This window comes from Acanthopagrus latus, chromosome 1 (assembly GCF_904848185.1).
Source record: "Acanthopagrus latus isolate v.2019 chromosome 1, fAcaLat1.1, whole genome shotgun sequence".
Taxonomy (NCBI): Eukaryota; Metazoa; Chordata; class Actinopteri; order Spariformes; family Sparidae; genus Acanthopagrus; species Acanthopagrus latus.
In genome coordinates this window covers 13,243,647-13,260,941 of record NC_051039.1, presented here as the reverse complement: position 1 = coordinate 13,260,941, position 17,295 = coordinate 13,243,647, and the positions used below count along the sequence as shown (strand labels likewise).

At 38.4% G+C, this 17,295-nt stretch overlaps 1 protein-coding gene across 25 annotated transcripts in view; it reads right to left on the bottom strand.

Moving 5' to 3' along the window:
- The window catches only part of LOC119022406, a 231,860-nt gene that overhangs the window by 200,089 nt on the left and 14,476 nt on the right, over window positions 1-17,295 (bottom strand). The gene's annotated exons all lie outside the window — the stretch shown is intronic.

Genomic DNA, 17,295 nt, shown 5'->3' with positions numbered 1-17,295 from the left:
TCCTGCCTCACATTCAAATGCCACTTCCTGTAATCACGGGTAATCTTCCATCAAAATGTCTCAGACGAATCAAAGCAAACCCAGCAATAATCTGTGTTGATGCTATCAGCGTACCACCACTAATGACACATTGAATGACAAATATAAATGGCACGGAGTGATGAGAGGTAAACACGGGAAAAACTGAAGAGATGCAGCTGCATGAGTGCATGCTTTTGTATGAGAGGTCAGCAGAGGACTTCAACATAATTGTGAATGTATCATTTTGGAGTTGATGAGTTGGTTGTTTTGGTATATGGCTTTGTATTAGTTCATCATGTATTGTTTCCAAAGTACTTTACTAATTATCGTATTGTTACTGGATGTTTTGGACATCTGTGATTCAGGGCAGTTTCAATGATTAACCACACGTGCCATCACACCGTTTGTCAACCTATTGTGTGAGATGTAAGAATATTGGTGTAGCTTGAAAGGTTGCCTTTTAAACCGCTTGCAGGCGTGACCCTCTTCTCATCCACACAATTTCATAATAACTTTGCTTATGATTCACAAGGATAGAAAAATTAATTTCAGGATAATGGTAGTGTTTCGGCCAAACGGTTACGTTGCATCAATGGGTGAAATACCATTGGTATGGGTGCGCACTACGGCTGCCTCAAAAACACCTTGGAAATGCGTGTTGAGCGACACTTCTGCCACTTACAGAAGTTATATCACAATATAAAGATGATCTATAGTCTCATAATACCAAACGGTGTAATAGTAATTAACTGCCCAGCCATAGTGGTGGATAGCCATCTGATATTAACTCACTAAACAGAAATCTACACACATTTGGCACCCACTGGGTTTTAATTTTGGATTGCAAGATAAATCTAATCATTCCTGGCTACTGTCCGAGCCTTCTCTCAACCTTGAGTATCTGTTAACTCACATCTGATTTCACCACTCAACACAGGAGAAATACAGGGCACCAAATTTGAGTGTTTCTAAAAATAGAGCACAGATTTGTGGAACACAACAAGTGGAGTGGAAGTCAGACTTGAGCGAGGGTGGCCAACATAACATGCATTATGATAACTCGCACCAAGCCCTGCTCTGAATAATTGATGCTCCTTTTCCTGCTCATCAGCCAACTCCTGAAACTCAAATTCCCACCAAGATGAAAAAAAGAAATAAAAAGAAACGAAGAAGAAGGGTGAGAGAAGGTGAATTAAAAGAAAAGGAACTGAGGCTGCACAGCTCTCTGCTGCAGAGCAATTCAAGAGCTGCCTGTGATGGCAGAGACTCAGAGGAACAGCAAACCCAGGAGGCCTGCAGCAGCACACAGTGATAGGAATGTCAAATGAGATGAAGAGCTACCTCAATGAGATATTATCAAAAGCAAACAGGCTTTCAGGGAAAGAGTGTGTGTGTATGTGTGCATGTGTGTGTTTGGGGTGTGACCAGGCAAAGGAGGCTGAAAGTTGAATAAGAGCAGGTTTAACCTCCTCTTAACCTTTGTTGACAAAAGCCACAAAACAAATGAGACAAACAAAAATTGTAACTTTGCCATAATTACACCAGCCGGCCATTTTACACAGCAACCTGGGTAGAAAACTGTCATTTTGGTTGCAGAAGGCAAATCAGGAGTGTCTGAGCCTAAGACTGGTAATTAACCTCAAAGCTGTGGTGAAAAGGGGACAAAAATCCTGCCAGCCCTTAATCTGCTTGTCTGTGGTCGGTAAATAAGAAGCCCTGGGTAGACTGCTTTATTGAAACACTCTCACAGGTTGGCCTGCCAGGTAGTCGGGCATTAATATTGGCTCCAGCGAGAAGCTGTCAGGATTTATTAGTCAGTATCACTGGTACTCAGCCAGCAGGTGTCCGCTCTGGCAGAGAAGGAGAGAGCGAGATAGATTCATAGATAGATAGATAGATAGATAGATAGATAGAGAGAGAGAGAGAGAGAGAGAGAGAGAGAGAGAGAGAGAGAGAGATAGGCAAAGAGACTGGAAAACAGAAAACTGCCTTTTTTTTCTGCCCCTCTGTTCTTAGTCAGCCTCTAATGTTATGTGTAAATGTGCACAAGCGTACACTATATTAATAATGCATTTTAATTAGTCAGCTTTATTTAAAATGGCTCATCTCTGGAAACGAAGGACAAGTAATCACAAAAGACGAGATGCGATGTGTTACATGCATGTACTGATTTCCAAATTGCTGAAAGATGCCAAGATGCTCTCTGTCTAAGCTAGAGTGTGAGATACACCTGCATACATACACACACACACACACACCACAGGCATGCAAGCATGTCAACACACACACAGCAATATTGACTCTGGCTCTGACATACGCTCTCTGCTCCTCTTTGATGTGTGTTTTGGCCATGAAAAGTTAACTTAATTGTTGACCGTTTTGCTCCTCTTTGGACTACCTTAACATTGCCAAGCAGTCCAGAAGGGGGGAATTTTTCCTCTGTTGCTAAGCAACAGGCACAGCCTAACTACCCTGCCAAGGAAAACACAGCCGAGCAGTTAATGAGGATACAAAAGACTCAACTTCAAATGCCTGACATTGCTATAGACAAAAATCAGTGCTTGTGATTCAAGTGGAATTGAGGATGTCTGTAATTCTAAATGAGATATTGCTGGACAACACAGTTGATGCTCTGTGTTGCATAGTACATAAGACCTCATGTCAAGATCTGTATGTCTTTTAGATTAATGTCTCCATCTAGTGACAGGTCCCTAAGGCAAAGTATAGACACCGTATGTCTAGGACAGATAACAGCCAGAAGCATCAGATTTCAGATCAAACGGATGTAATGCTGATAAAACACTGTGACATACAGTGGCAATATACTGGAGCTTGAAAAACTGAGACAAGTTTAAAGGACTGGCACAAGGGCTGCTACTGACACTTAATTTCACTATCAATTGATCAAGTCATTTTGTTCTACACAAGATTGAATCAGAGCCAATAAAGTGATCAAATAATTAATCCAGTTTGATCATCGTTTAGACCATTTTAAAGCAAATAATGCTAAACTTTTGCTTGCTGTCAAATATGGCAATAAACTGAATACCTTGGTCCTAGTATTTGGGATGCCAAATAGCAATTACAATTTAGGAAATAGTAACAGGCTGTTTTTAATCATTTTTTGTTATTTTATAGACTGAACACTGATTTAATGAATCACAAAATAAAAGGAAAATCAATTCTTGCAGTGATCGTTTAAATTAGTTGCATCCATAAATTGAAAATGGTGAAATGATGTTTCAAAATGTAAAAATATTTCATTTCCAGATATAAATCACTACCAGAGAATGTCTGGCATTTGTGCTTTATGACTGAGATAAATTATGGATTATTCAACTAACAATGAGACAAGGTGATCAAATAAAAAGACAAAGCAGATGCCTTTATAATGAAAGAGAAGGAAGCCAGTGTCAAAAGACTCTGATTTATCATTAAAGATATCCTCATTGCTGGGCACGTCTGTCTGCATGTAATCAGCCTGAAATTCATTGGAAAAGAAGTGCTTGATTGTTTATTGTAGTAAGAACATTATTCCTGAGGCAATCAGCATTGTTACAGCAGGAGTTGCACGGTGAAATTCTGCAGAGGTCCCCTGGTCTCTAATGAAATTTAAATAGCTGCATGTCCCAGGGCTAATCCCTCTTTCTTTTCAGTTGTTGGCAGGTGTACTCATTAGGAATCTTATTTCATTCCACATTTATCTAAGAAGAAAACAGTTGCACAGTGCCAGGAAGTTTATTTAACTTAGCATACTCTGGAGTGTTGACCATTTTCATATCATCCTCCTACTAGACTTGGGTTCTTCGCTCAAGGCGACGCAACATGATTAAAAACTAATGTATCAGAGAATTTGTTGACAAACTGTCCTTGAAAAAACAAATTCTGTCTAAACTGCTGGAATGTGAGGAAGCAGATGTTCAGACTGCTACAGTGAGCAACAGTACATCTTCCTAAGACACTCGTTAGCAAAAGTTGTGTTTTTAGCCTAGTTCTAGTTCGAGTCAGTTATTGGCCAATCAGTGAAGACATGCGTATTTCTTATACAGTTCCCAATGACGTTACTCAATAGGTTTGTAAAGAACATCTTGAGAATTATTCAAAGCAGTTTATTAATTATCCTTATCTGAGGGAATGCCTCACACCCTGTGGCATGTCACATCTGAACACTTAACTGTCTGTACAGAGCTAAAGTTGAGAGCTGCTGGTGAGCAAATTTTATATTATGTGGGACATGTGCGGAGACAGTGAATGAAGCTCTGAATTCCTGATTCTACTACTAATGTGAACAAATCAGGTTGGAATTAATAAGTTTAATTATTTCTGAACAAAATACTAAGGTTAACGGAGTATGCCCTTGCTGCACTTGATGTTGTCGGCACTTGCCTTTGTGCAGTGAGTAACTATCACTATCACTATTACACTATCTAAAACGAAACAAATCTGTAATGAAAGATGTAAGAACTGTCATGCAATCTACAAAACTTAAAAGTGATTGGAACAATATTTTTTGTCTGTGAAGGTCAAAGTGTAGCAAAGCATCATGAAGTAATACTTTTAAAAGGGTCATGATACTGGCATTCACTTTTATTGTATCCTGTTTTATTTTGTAAGATTCATCTCTGTGTCATGTGTCTTTGTACTGTTTTTTCCCTACTTCTGATTGTCCTGATTAGTTTTCCCTGTCCCTGTTTATTCAGTCCATGTGTTTTCCCCTCTTTGCGTCGTCAGTTCGTCGGTGTTTGCTTTGTGTTTGTTCCTCATGTTTCATCTGTGTTCCTGCCTGTGTTCCCCACACTTCATTCCGTTTGTCCTTGGGTTAGTTTTCCATTGCTTTGTGTGTCCTTGGTTCTTTCTTTCTTCTGCCTGTTTTTTAATATCAGCTTTTCATCAAAGCTCACTTTTGGTTCCACTATTTGCCTGCCTGGAATCTGCAATTGGGTAACTGTTCTGCTCCAATCACAAAAGAGCTGTTTAATGTAAATCAACCAGGCATTCAGTACAGATCATTTAATATCAGGATTTTGATGTGATGCTGACAAAATCCTGATTTAAAACAGGTTCGGTTTCAGGCGATTTAGAGTGAGGTGTCATGTCCCTGATGTCAAGCGATCCTGAATGTTTAAAACACTAGTTCTGGCCACTTTTCAACATCTACAGATCAACTGTGCTGTACGTCATACAGGTCACTGATTCATACGGCTTTTACCTTTCAAGATAAGTATAGTATATAGGAAGTATATGTGTTTGTTTCCTCACTGCATGACAGCTCTCATTCATAGCAGCCACCTGAGTTTGTTTGGCCTCTCCATGCTGGTGGAGGGGGTGGCTGTACACTGATGCATTCACTCTGCAATCCAGCCAATGAATATCAAACACTAGTGCATTTGTTACTGTTCAATAGTATGAAAAATACCTTTTTTTCTCAAAGATAAAAGAAAGAAAACGTCACCTAACCTGAAAATGTATAAAACTGAATGAAAGTGTCACAATGACACCCCAGGTCAGGTTTATAATAAGTTTGAAGGAGCAGAACTGTAAAATGATACAAATTAAACAACACGCCTTCCTCATTACGTGTGCACTGGCTTTATCAAGACAATCACTTTTTACCCAGTCTTGTGAGGAGGCCTGGAGCCAGCAACAGGAGAGTCCTTCAATTGATCTCTCCCCTCAGAGCTACCATTACTTTTCAAGGTTGCATGCCACCTCCTTGTGGTGTGACTATTGATTTAGACTCCAGCTGGAGCTTAAAAAAGTAATGCACAAGAGTTTTAGGTGAGCCACAAAAGTCGATCGAACTGAATTGAATAAACTAAGTCTGGTAAAAAAATATTTTGTCACAAAAAATCCCACATGTTACGTTCTTTGATTTCATAACAAATTATAGCATCAGACTCTATTCCAGCAGAGATCAAAGATCGATAAAGGCCATCAATACAGCAGCATCGGCCACTGAAAGATACAGAAAAGGCACACGGAGTCTCACACTGACCTCGCGGTAATGCAGCATTACTGCAATCGTTAACAAGCTCAGAAAAGGAATTCGATGCAAGCTCGCATTTCAAAAACAAGCAGTAACATACAGTTGTGTGGGTGTGTAAGAGTGCAAGTACTGTGTACGTGTGTACGTGTGTGTGTGTGGGGGGGGGGGGGTAGATTTAACAAATCTGCCCTTTTCAGTAACCACTTTGCACCTATGGGGCTAATTAAAGGAATGATTGGACTTTGATCAAAGGAGGTTAGACCATGTATCGGCTACAATAAACTATGAGAGGTGGTAAAAGGCCTAATTGCTGTGTCGAAGCAGTGGAAGAGTGGTGAAGCTCTAAGCATGTTGTGGGAGGAAAGGAGAAGGGTTGTTAGTTACATAAAGTGCAAGTATATATCTATTATTAAGCATACATTTGGTGAATTATTCCGTTTAGAGAACATATTAATACCAAAGTACTTTGTGTGGTCATTAAAAATTGGATGATAAAAAGGCCTACATTTAATACAAGATTTAATTCTCTGTGTCATGCATTATTTGAAAATCATAATAATTAAATTGATTACCATTTATTATTAAGTCTAAAAATTCTCAATTACGGGGGGATAATGATAAAAGATGTACTGGCATGGCTTAAATATGTAGCAACAGTAAGGTTTAGGTCTGTTTATTTTTTGATTGGATGTATTCCCTGTTTGATAAGTGATGTGATGACAAGAACATTCAACATCAGCAATAATCGATTACGCTGACCACTCACTAAGAAGCACACAGGAAAAGGCGACAGAGCAATCCTGATTTCTGAAGGTAAGCAGGGAAGGAATTGCACAGGGGGAAATGTAAAGTAATGCAAGACGACGTCATGAAATTAAGGGAAAGGAAATACTGTGTAATTTTAATAGACCAGTTTAGATTTTTTTGAGTTTTGTTTTTTTTTTTTGTAAAAAGCCCAATGCTATCCCCACTACAGTATGTTGTGACTTGTTGTTGCCACATAAACCACATTTCTTCATCACATTGTTACCGACTCGGGTCTGAAGGCAGCAGAGACAAATATCATGTCCAGGTCACAGCCTTCAGCACGGAGCACATCACGACAGAGGAATGCTAGGGGTAAAGACAACCAACCAACAAAGCTTTGTTGATGTCAGTCAAGGTTTGGTCAGGCATGGTGTTACAGTTGCGATGTGATGTGGATGAAAATCTATGGCCGGATGCAACAGAAGAAGTCAACTGTGGTTGTGAACTTCATAAACTGTATTTTCTTTTATTTGTCTGTGGGGAATCGTGTGATTTTGCTGAGTAAATAAAGAGTTTAGGGCTGCACTGTACGGTTGCATCACACATCTTTATTTTAATTGACAAAAACTATTCAAGCCTTTACCAAACAAACATGTTTCATTACATCTGGAAAATAAGGGTATCTACTTCATTGTGATGCTGTTTTGTAATACACCTCGTCTGTATAAAAAAAAGTGTGGACATTGCACTCTGCCATATTGTGATTTTGTTAATACTTCCGTTGTGCAGTTTTGACAACACAATGTTTTTGTTTTTGCAAACTGGAACGCAGGTTTGCGGTTTGTGTCATCTATTCTCAAAATTGAGCATTTTTTTTCTCTGAACAATAGAAACGAAGTTGGCTGATTTAACTGAATTATCTACCAAAGAGTTGGACAACATGCACATAAACCGGCGGAACCCTTATTAATCCAGTTTAGCGTACAGTGATGTTACTTTGATGTTTCCGTTGGCAGGTTACAAAAAGGAAACAACATGCAATCCAAGTTTCACCTAGTTTACAAAGTGCTCTCAGGCATAAGAACAGTCTGAAAAAGAAAAAAAAAGACTTCAAATAGAGAGGAGGGAAGCGTGCATCAAAACAGCCTCAATTAAACTGAGTTACTTTCTGAAAAATGGTGTAGCAAAGTGTAATGAGTTTTCAAATCTTTTAAGACTCTACAGTAGATTGACTAAGGGTGCGACTTGAGTCTCGAGACTACTGTAAAAATGTGAAAACACTGAAGAGTGTGCTCACTCTTCCCAACAGTGAACAGCACTGACAGAGGACATCAATATTGCATGTTACAGATTCCACAAATTTTTAGATTGAAGTGTTTCATTCTTTGCTTTTACACCCCATGGGCAGTTGTCTTTTTGAATTGTATAGACCCCGAATTTATTTCTCGTATTTCTGTTAATCTGCTGCCACGGTTAGAAACTTACTGGAGGGGAAAATGGAGATATTCAAACTTTTAGGTTGAGGCAAGTCAGACTAAAAACACTGCACTCTGAGGGAGGGAGGGAGGGAGGTGGATGTTGTTTCCATTCCCATTCTGTGAGTGACTACACTGCAGCACAAAGCAGAGGGCAAAGGAGGGGTGAGAGGCCGTGGAGCAGGGCAGACAGAAATACTGGAGCATGATAACACCTATATGTAGAGTATATTGTATTATGTCTGTGAATGTGACAAACGACTGAATGACACTACCCAACAATGTAGTCAGATGTACGGCAGATGATGTTCATATACAGGGAGGGAACATTATAGAGGTGTGTGACAATGACTGACAATAACCCCTCCCTGCCGACTACACCAGGAACATTTTTAAGAGATTCAACTCCTTTCATGTCAGCTATCCTATAAAGTCCTTCAGGAAAGTGACATCACATGACAAGAGGCAGTCATTCATCACATATGCCCTCTCCTTGAAGGAGGATTATTTGAACCGCAGTCAAATTTAACTCTAACAATGTCTGTCAGTTTAAAAAGCAAAGTAGACAGCGTATTTCCATGGCAACGGTGGTGAAATCCAGTCACAGCACAGCAAAATCTCTGGGCTGTCAAAAGATTATTAAAGTATTTAAGGATTTTCTTATACTACTTTCACGCAGGAAACTCATGTATAACATGGTCTGCTGAACACCTATTCAGCCCGAGGTGGACCCATCCATAATCCCTGCTTATCAATGTTCAGTTACTCAACTATGCATCTGAAGTTCTGTACGGCACCGCAAAACCACAAAATGACACTAAATTGGCTAATTTCTTCAGTTTCAGATAATAATCATTTTTTGCATTATAGTAGAACTGGGCAATATATCCATGTTATATTGTTACCATGGTATGACAATATAATGTAGGGCTGGTGAGCAAATTGGTACAGTTGGCGATAAATTGGTACAGTTGATTAATTCGAGTTTGTGGTTTATGATGATTTAAAAAAAATAAAATTGATTTTCTCTTTTACTTGTTCTGCCACCACTCCCCATGGGCTCCCATAGTTCATAGTGGGCTCCACCCTCGCTCTCCATTGACTTTCCACAGAGAAACAAACACAACAACATGGCAGCAAGCCAAGAGTTTGTTCTTAAAAAGGGATGATGCACCGGAGTGCGGCAATCCACAAATACCCGCTAAAAAGCAGCCAACATATGCAGAATCATGTAATCATTGTGTTCAATATGAGAAGAAAGGGGCCCGGTGGCCAGCTTTTACAGATGCAGTCATATTGCATATCGCTAAAGATATGGTGCCCATACATACAGTGGAAAAGCTGGAGGTTCGCAACGAGGCATGCCTCAAGCCACACGTAGTAGACAGGCTCGACTTCCTGGTCAAAAATGTGTAAAAAAAAAAATTTAAAAAAAGACGGCAAGCACACACCTCATGTCCTGTACATCTACCAACATGTGATGTTTACTATGCAATGCAATGCATGCAGATGTTTAATTATATGTTGAGGGATATAAAATCCTTTTTGTAAACAAAAGGCACCTTTTGCAAAATACAGTATGTAATGAAAGTTATGTTACACGCTTTATCAATACCAATAACTAACAAACAAATAACTAATAAATAACAAAACTGATCAGTTTTAATATAAATATATTAATATATATAATATAATAGCAAGCAATCTGACATGTTAAATTTATGTTTACAAAAGCATTTATCAAAAGGATGCACTTTATTTTTTTAAGTGAGTTCAACGGTGCACTGTTTAAAATGACATGGCAAATGTGTTTAAAATAAAAGCAGTAAAATAAATGCAATGCTTTTAACAGCTTTTAATATCTTTTTCATTTGAAGTTTGTTTTTGAAAAGGAAAAAAAAAATCAGGAAGTTTGGTGTGAAAAAAATCAGATTCAATTTTTAGGCCATATCACCCAGCCTATGTATATGCTCTTAGGTTTTTGTAAGTGATGCCTTTTACAGGCTACATTACTGTAAAGTGATGTAATGTTCTTAAAATACCAGGCTGTTCTGTTTTAATGGCAAATTACATGGTTATTCATCAATAATCGCACTGTGTTCGTATTCATACCATAGAGAGTCATACTTAAAATATTGGTGCCCTATCATTAGAGGTAATTTGGTAAAAAAAAAAAAAAAGCTGGCTGAATGGGGCAATTATGTCATAGCTACACAACGTTCAGACACAGACTTGAGCTACAAACACTATAACTATAAATCCATAGAGCTCTACAATTCACTTCAACACACCTGTGCAGTTTGTGACAAACTGACAACTTGCACATCAGAGACTCTTAATTTCCTCAACAGTCTTTAATCACTCTCTACTTTTCTGTTTAAAAAGCCAGAAATTCTACAAAGTTACTAAACTTTAAAATGTTATACTCTGTTAGCATAATGAGAAACCATGTGTGCTGCCACTGTTTGATATAAACTAATGCTTTAATGCCCCTTCTCCAGATGGTGCCTACAAATATATCTATTGCTAGACCACTGCCAAATTTCATTGATATTGGAGGGTGTATTAGTAATAAATACTTGCCACATATTCTAGATTCACTATCTTATCAGAATGGTGAGAGCTTGGAGGCTTGATAGAGAGAGAATATAAGAGATCACTTGGTCAACAACATATCAATCACTCAGACTGTGGGGTGAAAAAGCAAAGTGCTAAATTCTCTCTTTTATTTGATGACCTCAATCTACCTCCGTCACCTCTCGTCCCTGCTGACTCAAACCAGGCTAAAAAGAAAGCCATGTTTTTCAGGTTTTCATTTTGTCCATCAGCACTATTCTATTGCACGGGGGGAGGGAGGACGGGTCCTGTTTACAGCTACCTCTTCCATCTTGATGTTCTATCCAGCACAGCAGGTTTGGCAGCACTACAGTGAGCACATTAGCGCATGGTTGTGAAGAAACCACATGTTATCTCCACTTTGCTGACAGACAGAGCGAGAGAGAGAGAGAGAGAGAGAGAGAGAGAGAGAGAGAGCGAGAGCGAGGAAGAGAGAGAGGAAGCAGCAGTATACGTGTTGGCCCATTTTTACTGGACACCTATCATCAAGAAGCTTTTTGTTCGATTATAAAAAATGTACAACACATTGCACCACCCTTGGGTTGTAAAATTTTAACAGCACTCATTCCTCCTACAAAGACCACTGCAATGAGAGGAGTTGGTCTGGAGATGGCTGCTATAGTTATATCTGCCCTCTTGACAAAGCTGCCGTGCATCAGCAAATATCAATTTTCTTTTGTCAATTTCTTTTCTTTTTTTGTAACAGCAGTTTTCAGTTTACAGCAATGTTGCGGTTTCTTTTTTCTACTGAGACACAATAACTGAGAGAGGAAAAAGGGAGATTGGTGAAAGTGGTTTTCGAGAACTGCATCACCCTTTCCAGTCAAACATGCTCAGATATCAGACATTATGAGATTCTGTATGAGCAAACAGGGCAATAAATAATTTAGATTAAAAACTACAGGGCTCACTTAATGGAATGCAGGTCGTGGAAAACCACTGCAATCACAGAAAAGATTACTGATAAGACAAAGGCAGTCGGCGGGGGGCAAGGGGGCGGGAGCTGTCAGGGTTCTTGAAAGCCCCAAATCTCTTGGTATGTGGTATTTATGAGGTGAGGATATGCCCAAAGAAATTGTTTTTTCCAGGGTTCCTTAGCAGACCCTGTTTGGCCCTGGATCATGGGTCTATGAGAATTTTTAATACTAGATGGTGATTTTTATTCCTTGTACTGCTACCGAAATGTTTTTTTTTTTTTTCCCTTTTATTATCCTAGGGGGGATAAACAGGGGATGCAATACCTTGAACCTCATCTTTGTCCATTTAGATTAATTGAACTGGGTAAAACATGAGTGCGAAGATGCAAAATGAATACATTTTCCAAAATTCCTAAAATTTCAGGCCTTAAAAATAACTGCTGCAACTGGATAGAGCCACGCAGGGTAGAGAGCAAAACAAATCACCAGTGTGGTCATTTTGAGTTTTTCAGAGGAAGATAACATGATTGCTCTAGGACAAAAAAGTCTATGTTTAACTCAATAACTATTATTAGAGCTATGAAAAATTAAATCATCAGTCTTTGTTCACTACATTGGCATTCTGCAACCTCTGCTGAGCAAAAACTACATGCTAGGAACTTGCTTACAACACCAAAATGTAAAATTATCTGTCATCAGCTACAGGTGACTATTGGTTAACAATATCAGATGAAGAAAACCTATATCCTGAATCACAAATATCCAGTAGGTTTGTTGCATCACATCTATGATACACTTTACTTGTTTTACTCTTTTACTTACAGATTAAACATCCCATATTAGGAAAAACATGTTTACTCTGGTCTCTGGGGCCCACCCACTGGTAAAACGGGGCTCCTACAGGCTGTTCAGATTCAGCTCCTGTCGTTAGGAGTCATGTACATAGACAGGCCTCCACTGCGCGGTAATAGGAGATATCCGAGAGGGGGGCGTTCATCCCCGGGGTGAATTTCGGTGTGTCCGGCGGTAAGATAGCAGTGTTCTGAAATGTTGTCGCTCAGAGCGAGACACACAAATTGCTCTGTTGTTGATTGTAAAAGTCAACATAAGTGCCTATATTCTGTCTCAGCTACAGAACAACAGAAGAGACAGCGGTTGTGTTTCATTTTTAATGACAACATGCTGGCTGCAATTCGTGTTAGCTTGTATGTTTGTGCTAAACAATTCACATCAGACTGCTTCAGTAACGAGGGTCAGTACAAAGCTGGCTTTGCCTCGACAATGACCCTTGTAAAAGGATCAGTCCCTACCATACCAGACCCAGCAACTGCACCCGAGCCACAGGTAAGTGTTGCCGCAGTTTGATAGTATTTACAGTTGCCTAGGAGTACGGTGAAGTCAGCTGGAAATTAGCTAACTAGTTAGCTCTGCTTCGGTCTGCTATGCAATGGCGTTTGAAGCAAGTTTAATGTTAATAATATTACGATGGCGCTTGGTTGTCACAGTAAAAAGTCTGGAAACGTGCAAATTGATGAAAAACAGTATAATATGGGACCTTTAAATATTGATCAAATGACTTGTATGCGTTGTTCATTTGAAAACTGCTAATAAATAAAATAATTGGTAAAAGGGAAAGTAAAAACTGACTTTGGTCAGTAGTGGAAAACCACTAACACGTTTCTTGTTTTGGATGTGGATCTCTCAGCCATTTCTTGGTTATGGTTCATTGAACAGCAATACTTTTGTCTCTATTGCCATATTACCAACCACAGCTAATCCATATAAATTAGAATACCAATTATACACTTAAATCAAGACCAGGAGTTCTTTTTGAATAGCTTTATATGTGCCTCCAGGTGACTAGTGAGAAATGATGCAACCTTTACATAAGGTCAGTCATCTCATAATTCTTTACTTTATGTATTGTTAAAATAATATATGCTACTGTGCTTAATAAAAGCTGGGTCTTGCAGTCTCAATGAAGCATGAGGCAAAATTTGCGTTAATTTGTGTGAACTGAGTCATTTTTAATTTTGAATCAATTTGGCGCTCAGTTTCCAAAATCTCAACTAGAATGTTCTCTCTTTAAACGTCTTAATATTAAATAATCAAGTTTCTTATTATATTGATATTTCAACGTATTTTGATGATAACATCTCACAAAAATATCTTAACTGGTGTTTTAATCATGATTCAAGGTGTTTTCTTTTCTTGTTCAAAGAAAAAAAAATCTCACCAGTGTGGTTAGATTATAATTAAAACAGCAGGATAAAATTCTCAAAAGTCTCAAATGTTGCCCTCGATTTAGCCTTTAGCTTCAGCTGTTGTCTACTTTTGCTCACAGTTCAATGTTGTAACATACAATACATAATATAATAACACTTTAACACTACTGTAGAATTGTATCTGTATTGTTGTTTGGTTTAACAACAATACAATATTGATTTCATAACAACAATCTTTAAAGCCAGATAATATTTTCATTAAACAAAATAAAACAGTTTTAACAAAAGGAAGAGACAAGTCATTTTCCAGAAAACTATGGGTACACAACAAAGACAAAAATGAAAGTAAAAAAAACAATCACCAGAATACAAAGAAAATCTGACACAGTAAGCTAAAAGAGAGGATTTAACAGATGTTGATTTTTCCTGCCAAAATCCCTTGCTGTGTTTTGCAAACAAAGACTATATGCTTCGCTTGGTTAGCCTTGGTATCAAATGTTGATAATCTTTGAAATGGATTCCAGGCTTAGAAATGGTTGTTCACAGCAGCTCTGTGATGCAGCGATACAGTTGTGTTTTAGTTGAGTGTGTTTCCACTCTGTTCTCTTATTGCCTCCTGTCTGTGTTCCGATTGTGTAAACATTTCCCAAATTCCACCAAGTGCAGCCTTTCAAGAGGGGCACTCTACCATGCTACAGACTGTATTGGGTTTTAAATAAAACTGTGGAGGGTATGTCACTCAAATGACTGAAGTGATGGGTGGTTTGGAAGAGAGCGGGGGGGGGGGTAGTCTGAAGTTGGTGGCTGATGTGGTTTGCATTCATAAATATACCTAATGGCTTGTTTTATGAACAGCAGTGATTCATTCTTTTTCTTTTCTGTTCTTTTCTTGAGACTGATTAGTTTAGAAAGATTGAGACGATAATGCTGTGAGATACAAATGAGGAAGCTGTGAAAAATCTCATTTGAAAAAGCAAGGGGAAGCATAGCCTTGTAAACAAAATTCTATTTCACATTGTTAAAAGGTAATTTGTCTCCATCGTGCCTGGCAGAGCCTTCATAAATAAAACAGTGCACATTGCAGGTGAGCACTCCTTCTCCTTTCTTTTTTTTCCACGTTTTGTTTTGTTTGCTCGACTGCTTGCATGCAAATTAGACGTATAACCTCAAATGGAAGATAAGAAGGAACACAATTTAAAAAACAGGTGAAGCCAGTGGCTACTATATATGGTGACATGTTGCTTTTGGCGATTTTTTTTTTGCATACAATAATAATTTGTGGGAAGTGTATTGGCAGAGAGTGATTCTCCATTAACTTGAGAATGTTGTAATTTCGCTGTTCAGTGAAAGCAATATATATATATATATTTTTTTTTTTTTTACAATAAATTACTTAAAACTTACATGATACAAGAAAAGGCAATCATGTTACTGCCAACAGGACAACAACAAAGGCAGAAAGAAAACAAGCAAGTATCATTTAGTTTATAAAGTTGTTTTGGGGAACACTTGCAGGTCACTTACTTGCATTGTTCTCGCTGCATTTCACATAACTGTGGTATACTACAACAGCGTTAGAGCCTCCACCACAAAGTTTGTAATCTTCCTTTGTCCATTTGTCCGTTTTTTGGTTGGTTTGTCAGCAGGATTACACAAAAACCACTTGATGGATTATCATGAAATTTGGATGGATGGTGGTTCTCAGCTCAGAATAGACCCCATTAACTTTTTTTGCCAATCCAGGTATTTTTTTGCTCACTTTGCAAAATAGGGCGTTCCTTGTCACTTATGTTAATTTCTTGAAGGACTAATACATGGATGTGTATTTAGGTTTCTGGCATCTGTGAGTGAGTATAATTTGATGACTTGACTGTTGGCAGAGGCATTTACTTCACTTGAATATGTGTGGGATCTTAGCTTTTCAATCATTTCTTTTCTAATGAATGTTTATGGTACTCACTATGTCTGGGTCGCAATTCAAACTGTTGCCACTATTCGACATAATCAACATACATCCCAACACTGCCTTTATCCCAAACTCTCAGCTAGTGGTTAGGTGCAGATTCTGCCTCCATTACTGTATGGGCTAGCTTTGACAAATGCTGTCAGACTGGAGAACACTTCTTTTTCAGGAAAAATACACCTGGAGACATGTGCTCTATATTCATCAAAGAACATATCCGCACATTTGACTAACTCAGAAGTAGGTGGGTTGAAATGAATCCATTCATTCAGAACATCTGGAGCAATAACCTACTAGGGGGACTGCTGACAAACTGAAATGTACTGTATAATGCAGCACAGATTGCCATTAAGTTTAGACGGAAACACAGACTCACACAATATGAAAACACAGCTATGCAAGGGAAATCGGATTAACAAACCAGCTACACGCAACAGCTGCAGAAAATATTAAATAATCTGGTGCAATCATCGCCATAAAATAAATTTATAAAACAATAGCAATAGTAAGTGGCATTAGCAATGATAAGGATTAATCATAAAACAATTAATAGCATTAGGAATTGCTCCGATAAGAAATGTATTGACTGACAATCAGAGATGGGAACAAACACATCAAAAAGAACCTTGTTACAAAGTTCAAATACTTCCTTATTAAATATATAAATTTAAAATAAGAAATGCTGGAATGAGAAAAAGAATTTCATTAAAAAACAGCTACCTATACATGCTGGCGTAGTATGGGTCGTTTATTCTTGGGCCAGTTGTTGAATAGCGACAAATGGGAGCATCGCTTTGTCATGTTTAATTTTTCATTGAAGTAACTTGATGTTTACTTAATCTGTTTGTCTAACCCCTAATGTAGCCTACTCTGATTGTACATCAAACTCTGACAATGTCAGTGATTAGAACAACATCCATCATCAAGCCTATTGTGCAACAGCACAGGTTACAGTGGATTATCACTAGAGTAGCCCATGTTCTGTTGTGGCAGCAGCAGCATGTGCCATTAATGATGAACAGTCATGATACGCAAGAACATTTCTATTCTGTCACATTTATGTCTGTGGGTTGAGCCTATGATTGAACTGATAACAGCACTATAACAAGATAAGGACTCAGCTATCTGAACTCGTGTTATTGTTGGCTCCTGCCCTAATCAATTGTGATGCAGTTAGCCAGCTGTATCTACTGCAGCCTAATGTTTCTCATGAAAATGATGCAATGCTATCATAAAGACTAATGTTTCTGTTGGCAGTCTCAGATTTCTTCTTCATCCACTGCAGATGGGAAAAAAAACAAAAACAGCAGAGGTCAGAAGAGAAAAACCTCACACTACTGTACAA